We start from the raw sequence: 11,637 nt of genomic DNA on the forward strand, positions 1-11,637 counted from the left end.
TGCCGAAACTTGCCTGAACACGGAATATTCACATTAGAGTATCTTAACACCCCACTCGAGGAGCGCTAGGGCAAACAGCACGATATAGGTATGTTCCGGACATAGGCGAATAATTTTACTTCGTGATTTATATGATGCATATTTTCTGAGACACATTCATTAGGAATAGGATGACAAGCGTAAATTATACATACCGTAACCTTATTAACCATCGCACTTGTGGGGAGGGGGAGGGGGAAGGGGTCGGATAAAACCCCATGGTTTTCCGCAAATTACTCGCGCAAAAAGCGGCCGATCGCGCCGAAACTTTCGGTACCCTCGAGATCATCAATTTTACATCTAACCTAAAAATTTCATGACTCTGACCCAACTGACCTTTGACCTGTGACATATTTCTCGAGACCATGTTTGGCCGGAATCGCGATTCGGCGTATGCCAGCTCACATTATCCGCGGTTTCCAGTCTTTTTGTGGTTTTAAACGTTCAAATATGTGAAATGATGTTGGTGCCATGCATAATGGTGGGTGTCAAGGTCACGTGAAGGTCAAGTCAAGGTCATTGACCTTTTGATGACCTTGGTTCACTTTTTCAAGTTTTACTTGTTTCTAGGGTAGTTTTTGGTGCTGATTTCGATTTTAGCAGCCATTTGAATATTTACGAAGTAGTTCTAGTGCCTTCGTTCCATGTTACGAAGCTATCAGTAGTAGGTGACACTTCTATGGATGGCCGGCAAGACGCCTACTAATTGATCTAACCTGACCTGACCCGACCTGGCCTAAATGCATAAAAACATCGTCTGTGATCAAAACTAACATGAAATTCGTGATCAGCACCCCAAAATACCCCGTAACACCCTAACTTTGCGAAGTTTCAAGAGGTCTTGATTTCCCAGCTTTAGTTGGGTCATTAAACTGACTTGGAAAGTCAGCTTATGACCTTGGACTTTGAAATTGGATATATTCGGCCTAATTTCGTCATAGGCAGCACGCTTGACTTTTCCGCGAAGCTCTAGCTTGATCAGGGGCCAAACGGCTGAGCGGGGGGTCCAATTGAACCCCCTATACTATGTTGATTATGCACATTTACAGGTAAAATTCTCACCAGGACACACCAGCCAACATCTGTGCACAATCTGGCTACAATTCTACCTATGGTTTGCCCTCTACGAATAAATACGTGCTAGATCGGAAAAATCCCCACTGTGCGCTGTCCTAATTCGCGGTAGAGAGAGAGAGAGAGAGAGAGAGAGAGAGAGAGAGAGAGAGAGAGAGAGAGAGAGAGAGAGAGAGAGAGAGAGAGAGCGAGAGAGAGAGAGACAGAGAGAGACAGAGAGAGAGAGAGAGAGAGAGACAGAGAGAGAGAGAGAGAGAGAGAGAGAGAGAGAGAGAGAGAGAGAGAGAGAGAGAGAGAGAGAGAGAGAGAGAGAGAGACCCAGTAAACATGCCGACGTCGGGGTGACGTCGGCATCTCGGCATCGGCATGCCGACGTCGGCCCGACGTCGCACAGTGGGGATTTTTCCGATCTAGCACGTATTTATTCGTAGAGGGCAAACCATAGGTAGAATTGTAGCCAGATTGTGCACAGATGTTGGCTGGTGTGTCCTGGTGAGAATTTTACCTGAAAATATGCATAATCAACATAGTATAGGGCAGACTTGTAAACGACTCAATTTTTTATAGTCGATTCTTTGTTTGAGTCTGGAAATTTGAATCGATTCATCAAACGACTCATGATGTTAAATTTAATTGATTCGAATCAACTCATGACTCATCAAGTTCCTCGATAAAATGATTCGAATCAACTCATGACTCGAGCAACTAGCCAACGGAATGATTCGAATCAACTCATGACTCACACATTTTGATGAATCGATTCAAATCAACTCATGACTCACACGACATTTTCATTGAACTTATTTCATTCAACCCATGACTCACTATAGGCATTTGTTGATTATTTGACTCAAAGCTATGATAAAATGAATATGCCGCATACCACAATTGTATTAAGCAGCATAGTAGCCTTGACCAAAGATTCAAGCAGCTACCTAGTAGGACTAGGTACATAGGTACCTACCTTACACCTACCTTTCTTCAACACTCAACAGTCAACAGTGCAATGTCAGATAAATTTGTAAGTAACTCTGAGAGACAATTATAATATAAGTAAGGACTAAGGAGTAGCATATTAACCTATCTCTTATTATTACCTAGAAAGTCTTATTTGAAAATTCAAAAGCACAAGTTCCGAGAGGCATTCATGTTTTTTTTTTAATCAAACTTTTTCTACATGATAATGAGACAAATGTTACTACTTCTTACTTATCAGATAAAATTATTCAAACAGTACAACCTCAAAAATAGGATTAATCCCACCTGTGAAACATTCAGCATCAGCAGGGACTCCATGGGCCACGAGGAGGCCATGACCTTGCATGAGTGGCTCAGGCCTCAGAATCAGATATGATCTTGAGTTGAGACTCATTGAAAGTAGTTAATGTAGGCATACAATATACATTCTCCAAACGGCACCTAGTTTAGCGGTGCCAACTGGCTGCCAGCTAGAAAGAGCCCATCCGTCACTTACCATTTATGTTGGCTCAACGTGGAGATTAAAATGAAGGAATATAAAAAAATATTGTTAGTCTACAATTTTAGATTAAAAATGACGTCATTGAATATTAATCGATATCAGGAGCACCGGAGCACTGACCAAGTGGCTCTTTTGGTAAAAATAAATTGTCATTGGTGCAATTCGGGCAACGTCATCCGGCCAATTTGTCAAGTATAAAGAATTAGGATCCCATGCTTGCTTTATCGCGCACGCGCCATGATTTGTCACCAAGGCGCCTTTGGGCTTTGGGTCTTAGGAGAATGCACTACTAAAATATAAGTGGCGAAAGCATATTGAGATCACGCACGATATATGATGGTTTGATTTCAGGCGCAGGGATGTAGGAACTATTTCAAAATTGGGGATGCTCTTTTTAACTTGGGGGTGCTCAAGCCTTGTCCAGGATGTGGCTCATAGTGAACTAAAAAATGAATATTCCACCTAAAAATATGAAAAGTCCTCGGATTTGGTCTACTTTTTTTCGAAAGAGGCCAAATTTACGTTATTTAATTTTTTGTTTACCATTATCCACCAATTTTTGCTTTACCCTATTAGTGGCAGGCTCCTGGCTACCCCTATTAGTGGCAGGGGGGGGGGGGGGGGCTGTTTACGACCCCTCCTTGATATCTCAAGATCTAACGGGCCGATTTTCAAAATTCAAACGGCATTCGATTTCGCTCAAGGTGATCTACATTTCTAAAAAATAAAAATTAAAAAATGTCAATAGCGGGGGGGGGGGGGGGGGTAGAGGGGGATAAAAACGGGCAAATTGCAGATACATTTTAGACTGTTTATCACGGCCAGGTTTCTAAACCAATTTTAACGCAACTTTTGCCGATCGATAGGGTAGGGTGGGGTAATTTGAACATGTGGGGCAATTTGAACATAGTGTGAATAACACAAAATTATGGAAAATCCATAAGTGGGATGACAATAAGACCAATGAGAGAAATAATCGTAACTTAAAGGGCTATCATATGAACGGGGTTTAAAGTTTCAGGGAATGAACATGTTGACGCACAGTGTAAAAAATCAATTTCGCAAGGATAAACGCCTAACAGCACGTCATTGCAACTTCATTGCAGCGCAAAATCTTGCATTGCTAGCGCCCAATACGCAACGGCTTTTGTTGTACAATGACCTAATCAGTGCCTTCAATCCAAGAAATTTGCTTTTGAACCCTGTTTTTAAAAATGGCAAAATAACTTTTAGCGTGGGGTAATTTGAACATAGTGTGAGAATTTCAATGAAGACAGGGATAGCTCCGAAAAAAAAACAACGCTCCCAGTTTTTTTGCCAATATTTTCGACCCAAAGCAGTAGCAGATAAGTGATGCCAGTTTTAGAAAATTTACGTCTAATATCCGTCTAATGTCCGGCATTTTCGTTAATTTTCCGTCCTAAAATGTTAAAGTCAACTATTTGTCCAAATATGTCCGAAAATTATGCAGCTATCAATTCTCAAAACCGTCATTTATATTGCTTATCATGTAATTTTACCAGCCGAAAAGTGTTCATTATATTGCGAGCTTAACAAGCTTTCCATTCGCCAATCAATGCTACGCACGATTACTTGATAAAAATGCTTAAGTGTGGCAGGCCATCGTCCAACGTTGTCCAGACTACTATACTTTGTGCAATCAATTCCGAATTGGACATTATAAAGAATCGGAACTCCGAATGTCCAGGTTCCGATTGGCACCACTATAACAGATGAAGTAAGGTTTGGTAGAGTTTTTATCGAACGGAGATGATGGACGTTCTGTTTATTGAAGAGAGGCGAATTCTGTCAACTGACCGGTGTGCAGAGTGCAGATATTGATACCTTGCAACTCTTATTTTTGTTGTTGTGTTGATTTTTCAAATGTTGGTATGTTTAGAATTGCTCTGCCTATTCGTTTATGGGTCTAACAACATCGGTGCTGGCGACACTATCGTTTTTATGGCAGGTAAAGGCAGTATGTTCAAATTACCCCACGGTGGGGCAATTTGAACACACCGTGACTTGGTGGAGAAGTGATGCTATGCTATCCAAGGTATGCTCGGCTCGTCCAAAAATGAGGGTTGCATGGTGAAAGCAAGTGACACATGCGCTACTGAAACAGTTTTTCTTCATCCAGGGTTGAGCTGGAATTTGGTACAACGGAGAAGACGTAAAAATATGTTCAAATTACCCCACACTACCCTAGAGAATGAACCAGGAATTCACATGGATCCTAAAAATATGCATTTTCAAAAATCATAGGCGGATACAGATCATTGAGATTGGGGGTACACAAAAAGTATAGTAAATAAGGTTTTTGTTGGTACTGTTTCTAAAAAGGGTGGTAATGGTCTTGTTATGTTACAATTTTCTTATGAGAGAACGACTCCAATTGTATTGGTCATGCATAGGCGGTGTCAGGGCACCTATGTTGGGAGGTAAAACATAACCCCCCTTTTTGGACGCCTGGATCCGCCTATTATAGCAAAAACGTGTCAAAAGAGGATGCACAATAACTGTATATGTTATCACATGATACCTTTCATTCACTGTTCGTAAAACTGGTGCAGCATCGTGATCTTCGCCCAAATGACTCGCTTCACGAATAGGACCCCCCAATTCCCAGTGCTCTGGAGCCGCCCCTGGTAAAGTTAAGAACTTGAAATTTTCAGGGAATGTGCCCAATTTAGTTTTAGGAAAAGTCAGAAAATTTCAGCATCGTAGCTTCAGCGGTTTAGGAGATATTCTCGAAAAACCTGAGGGGTGGATAAAAACAACCCCCCCCTGCCACTAATAGGGTAAAGTTGGCTCTGCACCCCCAGTTTCGCAATTTAATCGTAATTTACTGTTTTTCTTTCTTCCTATGCATCAAAAAAAAATATTTTCAATTTTTTATTTGTCATCGTATATTTCTATTTTTCAACAAAATTGCTCGTTGACTTCATATTTATCGAGATTCAGACGTGAAAGTTATCAACTGCGCCATTAATGTAGTTTTCTTAAAACATACTATGACTTTCACATTCTATTCTCGAATTCATGACGTCACTCATAGTACATATTTTAGGCGAATGGAGATCGCTGAGGAAATATTTCAAAGCCGCTCCTTTACATTATTCTGAAAATTCTATGATGTCATAAAACAAGTTTCTTTTTAAACTTCTATACAGGTTTACGCGATAACTGTATGTTTTGATATGCATGATTAACGGATGCATTAGTTTGGGTGTAGAAACTTGCATTTTTATTGGTATTATTTGTGTAGAACTGGGTAACTGCTTTTAATTGAACTGTAAAGCATGATGGTGATGCATGCGAGTTGTTCGAGCCCTTTGTAAGTTAGGATGTTACTCAATTCAACCCTACCCTACCCTACCCTACCCTACCCTACCCTACCCTACCCCACCCTACACTATACCCTACCCTACCCTACCCCTACCCTACCCTGCCCTACCCTACCCCTACCCTACCATACCCTACCCTACCCTTACACTACCCTAACCTACCATACCCTATCCTACCCTACCATACCCTACCCTACCCTACCCTACCCTACCCTACCCTACCCTACCCTACCCTTACACTACCCTAACCTACCCTACCCTACCCTACCCTACCCTACCCTACCGTACCCCTACCCCTTCACTACCCTACACTAACCTACCCTACCCTACCCTACCCCTACCCTACCCTACCCTACCCTACCTTACCCTACCCTACCCCTACCCCTACACTACCCTACACTACCCTACCCTACCCTACCCTACCCTAACCTACCCTACCCCTACCCTACCCTACCCTACTCCTACACTACCCTTTCCTACCCTACCCTACCCCTACCCTACCCTACCCTACCCTACCCTACCCTACCCTACCCTACTCTACCCTACCCTACCCCTACCCACCCTACCCTACCCCTAACCCTACACGACCCTACCCTACCCTACCCTACCCTACCCTACCCTACACTACACTACCACCGACAGTCCAAGTTTCAGCTAAATCGGCCCAGAAACGGCTGAGATATTGCAAGAACAAATTAATTGTATTTACTGGCGAATCCTCTTGGCGAGTGGTGCCTTGTGTCGGCCTTCGTTGTCAAAGGTCAATGACCTGCCCACGGGCGTAGGAACGTCATGAAAAGTGGGTGGGCCACCCTGTCAAGGGGCCTCCTTTTCCAGGGGGCCTCCTATTTTCAGGGGCCTCCAACTTTTACCTCGTCCTGCTGGCTGCTTTCAAGTATGACCTCCAAATCTAGCTTCTGAGATCGGGCAGATGTACCCAGGGGCGTAACCGCTTAAGCGAACAGTGCGGAAAGTCCGCACCATTTTTAAAACTTCTTCCCCCTCCGATTTTTTTTTTGTATTTGTGTATTTGTATTACAATTGCAGGGCAATCCACAATGCATCGTGGCTATTACAGCCCCAAGTCATAAGCTCATGGATAAAAGCATGCAGGTCAGAATCGTCACATTCATAAGCCGACAAACACCACACATCACACATCACACAGCTAAACGCGCTCACGCACCCGGCGCCATCAGCTGAGCCCGCACAGCTCGAGCGAAACACCGGTGGGACATCTCCGCGACACCGGCGGGCAGCGAGTTATATAGGGACGGCGCGCGGTACGCAAACCGGCGCCTCCCGGCCTCTGTCCTCGGCCGGGGTAGGCGGAAGAGGCCGTCCTGCCTGGTCGTTCTCTGGCGCACATCGCGGCAGCGAGTAAACGCGTCAGCCAGTGACTCGGGCTCGCCCCACCGCAGCACCTTGTACGCGAGAGTCAGCGTCTGCGCCTCCATCATCTGCCGTGGCATCATCCAGCGCAGCTGCTCCCGCAGATCGGACACATGATCGAATTTACGTTTGCCGAAAATCACTCTCACCGCAAAGTTAAGTATCTTGAGGAGCCTGTCTAAGTTTTTTTGCGTGCTGTTTCCGTATACCGAGAGACAGTATCCGATCCGCGAGAGCACCAGCGCCGTCACCAACACCTTGATGACGCCATCGGGAAGGTAGTGTCGACAGTGGGATAGGCCGATCAATACACCCATGCACTGACGGCTCAGCTCGGACACATGCGATTCCCAGGACAGAGCACTGTCGAAGACAACACCCAGGTTTCTCACCTCCGCTTGTGGTTTCAAGACTACGTTGCAAAAATTTACCTCAATGTCCGGAAGTGATCGGAGATTCTGACGACTGCCAAAGACGGCGAGCTGGGTTTTGTTAGCGTTGACCTTGAGAGCATGAGAGATAAACCAGCGACTGAGTGATTCTAAGGAGCGTTCCATGCGCGAGGTGAGTCCCCTGAGGTCGTCCTTCGGGCCGCTCACCAACACCTGGGTGTCGTCGGCGTACTGGTACACGAGTGCTCCCTCAGCGTGCAATGACAAGTCATTAGAGAAGACGGTAAACAGGAGCGGACCCAGTACAGAACCTTGGAAGACACCCATGTTGTTGGCGAGCGGCCGAGACAGCACCCTGCATCCGGACCCATCGTTCAGAGACACACTCTGAGTGTGTCCCTGAAGATAGGCGGCGAACCAGGAGATTTCAATGCCGTACTGACTGAGTTTTTGGAGAAGAATTTCATGATCGATAACGTCAAAACATTTACTCAAATCGATAAGGCATAGCATTGAAATCTCCCCCCTATCGGTGGCGGATAGGATCTGGTCGGATACGGACAGGAGTGCGGTTTCCGTGGAATGGTGCGGCCGAAAGCCATGCTGGCTGGATGAGAGGAGATTAACCCTACCCTAACCCTACCCTTTTAGAATCTATTTGCCGCAAACGGCGCATGACCCCTGAAAACCCTTACACAAATGTCTTCCTCGTTTCCCAGGTGCCCCCATTAGCTTCATAGGCGCCCTCTTTGGCATTAAGCGCCCTATGTATAGTCATCAGAGACATCCCTATATGTCCCACAGTGGCCCCGTTGTCGCATACACTGTGCGCTTATCATAGGCGTCTCTGTTTTATGGACACTTGAAGGCGCCTCTCTTTGCCATGCCGGCGCCCCTGTTTCTTATGAATGCACCCCCATGGCATTGATCAATGCAGACCTCTATTGCATGTGGACGCCCATATATGTAGGCCTCAAAGGCACCCCTCTTTCGCATTGAGGCGCCCCTATGGGCTTCATAGGCGCCCCTCTATTGCACGTAGGTGCCCTACTGCCTCAGAACCGCTCCCCTTTGGTATGCAGACGCCTGTCTTTCGTACGGAGGAGCCGCTGTGGTTCTTTATAGAGACGGCATGTTGCTCCCAGACGCAGATGGGGCTCTCTGAGTCGACAGTGTGGGACCTTCAGTCGCTGATGGGTGGCCGCCAGATGTGGACCCTCGGAGACGCCGGTATGGGGCCCTCAGAGATGCCGGTATGTGGCCCTTAGAGACACCGGTGTGGAACCCTCAGATACTTCAGTGTGAAGCCCTTACAATTGCTGGTGTGGAGCTATGAATGCGCTGGCTTAAATCCCTCAGAGGCCGGTACATGGACATTAGAGCTCAGTGAGAGCTTGTGTGGTGCCTTCAGTGGCCTTGTGGAGCCGCTAGACATCAACATGGTGCTCTCAGGAGCCGGTGAGTCCTCAGAGTCACCGATGTGAGGCCTTCAGAGCTCCGAGATACTGGTGTGGGGCCCTCCGAGGTGTCGGTGTGGGTCCTTCAGATGTACCTATAGAGCCTTGAGATGCACAGGTGTGGTGACTGGTGGCCCACAGAGGCGCCGGTGTGGGGCCCCCAGAGCCACCGATATAGGGCCCTAAGAGACACTAGTATGACCCTCAAAGGCGCCGCTGTGTGGCGCTCATTAAACACTGGTGTGGAGCCATCACAGGCGGGTGGAGCCGTTAGAGGCCGGAAAGGGCCCTTAGATGCCTACAAGGAGCCTTCAGAAGCCGGCGTGGCACCCTTATGGGGATAAGCGTGTCTACTTATATAGGAGCCCTTGAGGTGCTCTCATGAGCTCTGTGGGGCCCTACCGGGCCGAAATATGGCCACGGCCAGTTGCCACCGCATGGCTCTTCGGACTATCATTCTCAGGGGCCTCATCTGCCTAGTTTGAATAGAAGGGCCTCTCAGACAATCAGTCTCATGGGCCTCCTCTGGCTAGTGTAAATAGAAGGGCCTGTTAGACCATCAATCCTAAGGGCCTTTTCTGGTTAGTGTAAATAGAAGAGCCTCTCAGACCATTAATCTCAGGGGGCTCCTGTGGACAGTATAAATAAAAGGGCCTCTCAGACCATCAGTCTCGGGGGCCTTCCTAGAAAAGTGCAAATGTGGATAGAGGGCCCCCTCAGATTCATTAGGAGTGGACCTCTCTGACTATCAGTCTCAGGGGCCTCTTGTGGCCAGTATGAATATAAGAGCCTCTCACACCATCGGTCTCAGGAGCCTCTTCTGACTAGTTTGGATAGAGGGCCCTCCCAGACCACCGGTTTCAGGGGCCTCCAGTGGCCAGTTATATGAACAGAAGGGCCTCACAGCCATCAGCCTCGGGGGCCTCTTCTGACTGGTGTAAATATGAGTGTCTCTCATACCATCAGTCTCAGGGGCCTCCTCTGCCTAGTGTGAATATAAGGGCTTCCCAGGCCATCAGTCTCAGGGGACTCTTCTGACTGGTGCCGGATTGAGGGACCTCCCAGACCGAAAGTTTTGGGGGTCTCCTGTGGCCAGTATGAATAGAAGGGCCTCTCAGTCCATCAGTCTCATGGGCCTCTTCTGCCTGGTGTGATTATAAGGGTCTCTCAGGTCATCAGTCTCAGGGGCCTCTTCTGACTACAGTGTAGATGGATATAGGCCTCCCAGACCATCAGTCTCAGGGGCCTCTTCTGACTATTGAGGATAGAGGGGCCTCCTCTGACTAGTGAGGGTAGGGGGTCTCGGCTAGACCGCCAGTGTCAGGGGCCTATTCTGACTAGTGTGGATGGAGGGGCCTCCCAGACCACCAGTCTCAGACCTCTGACTAGTGTGGATAGAGGGGCTTCCCAGACCGCCAGTGTCAGGGCCCTCCCCAGACCAGTGTGTATATTGGGGCCTCCTCAGATCCACTAGGGCCTCTCAGGCCATCAGTCTCAGGGGCTTCGACTGACAAGATGAACAGAGGACCTCGTTGGATCCATCACGGCCCCTTGGAGTCCGTGCGTGGGGATTCGTGGAACTTATTTTCACCGAGTTTGTTTATTCTGGAAGGTGACGACGTCCTCTCAAATCGAGACGAGGGGCCTCGAGTAAAAAGTGGGTGGGCCAAAACACATGGTTGGCCCCCCCACCTCGAAAAGTGGGTGGGCACTTGCCCACCTGGCCCCCCTGTTCCTACGCCTATGGACCTGCCGGCTCCGATGCTTTTCACTCAGTTTTTTAACCCGCGCCCCAGTGGCGGTCTCAGCCAACTTCGCCCTAGTGAGGGGGGGCATATGTTACCACCCACCTCTAACTCAAAAACTAAGAGGGCTAGAAAGACGCGGTAAAAAGCAGTCGATAGCTCTCAATGCGTATGTTTGAAAGTATGCCGGTCATTTTCACCTTAGAGCAATATTGGGGTCACCACAGGTCATCAAAGGTCAAGATTTGCCAATTGTCATGATATTTTTCAGAAAACAAGCCGCTATCTCAGGAACTATGGTAGCTAGAAAAACGCATGGAAGTGCAATCGATAGCTTTTTAACTCTTCTTTTGAAAAGGTCATTATCAATATTGACCTCAGGTCAACGGTTTAGCCTCCAGAGGGCAAAAACTCCAAAAATAGCTGTTTTTACGAAAAGTGTTTTTCGACAATAACTTTCGACTACAAAAAGCCACGACATTTCTATTGCCAGAATCGTGTTCCCCTCGCCGAGACGCGTCGAATGAACTATAATTTGACCTTGAAAGGTCAACTTGAAAATTTGACCTCAGGTCAAGGTCATGACCTTACCGGAAAAGGTCATGTTGCATATCAGTCGATGCGTCTCAACAAGACAAACACAATGAGACCATCCCCAGCGTTCTATCTCTTTCCAATCGCGAGTTATTGGCAAAAAACTGTTTGTAGCCT

The sequence above is a fragment of the Amphibalanus amphitrite genome, unplaced genomic scaffold, assembly GCF_019059575.1.
Source record: "Amphibalanus amphitrite isolate SeventyFive unplaced genomic scaffold, NRLGWU_Aamphi_draft 001157F_arrow, whole genome shotgun sequence".
In the NCBI taxonomy this organism is placed as follows: Eukaryota; Metazoa; Arthropoda; class Thecostraca; order Balanomorpha; family Balanidae; genus Amphibalanus; species Amphibalanus amphitrite.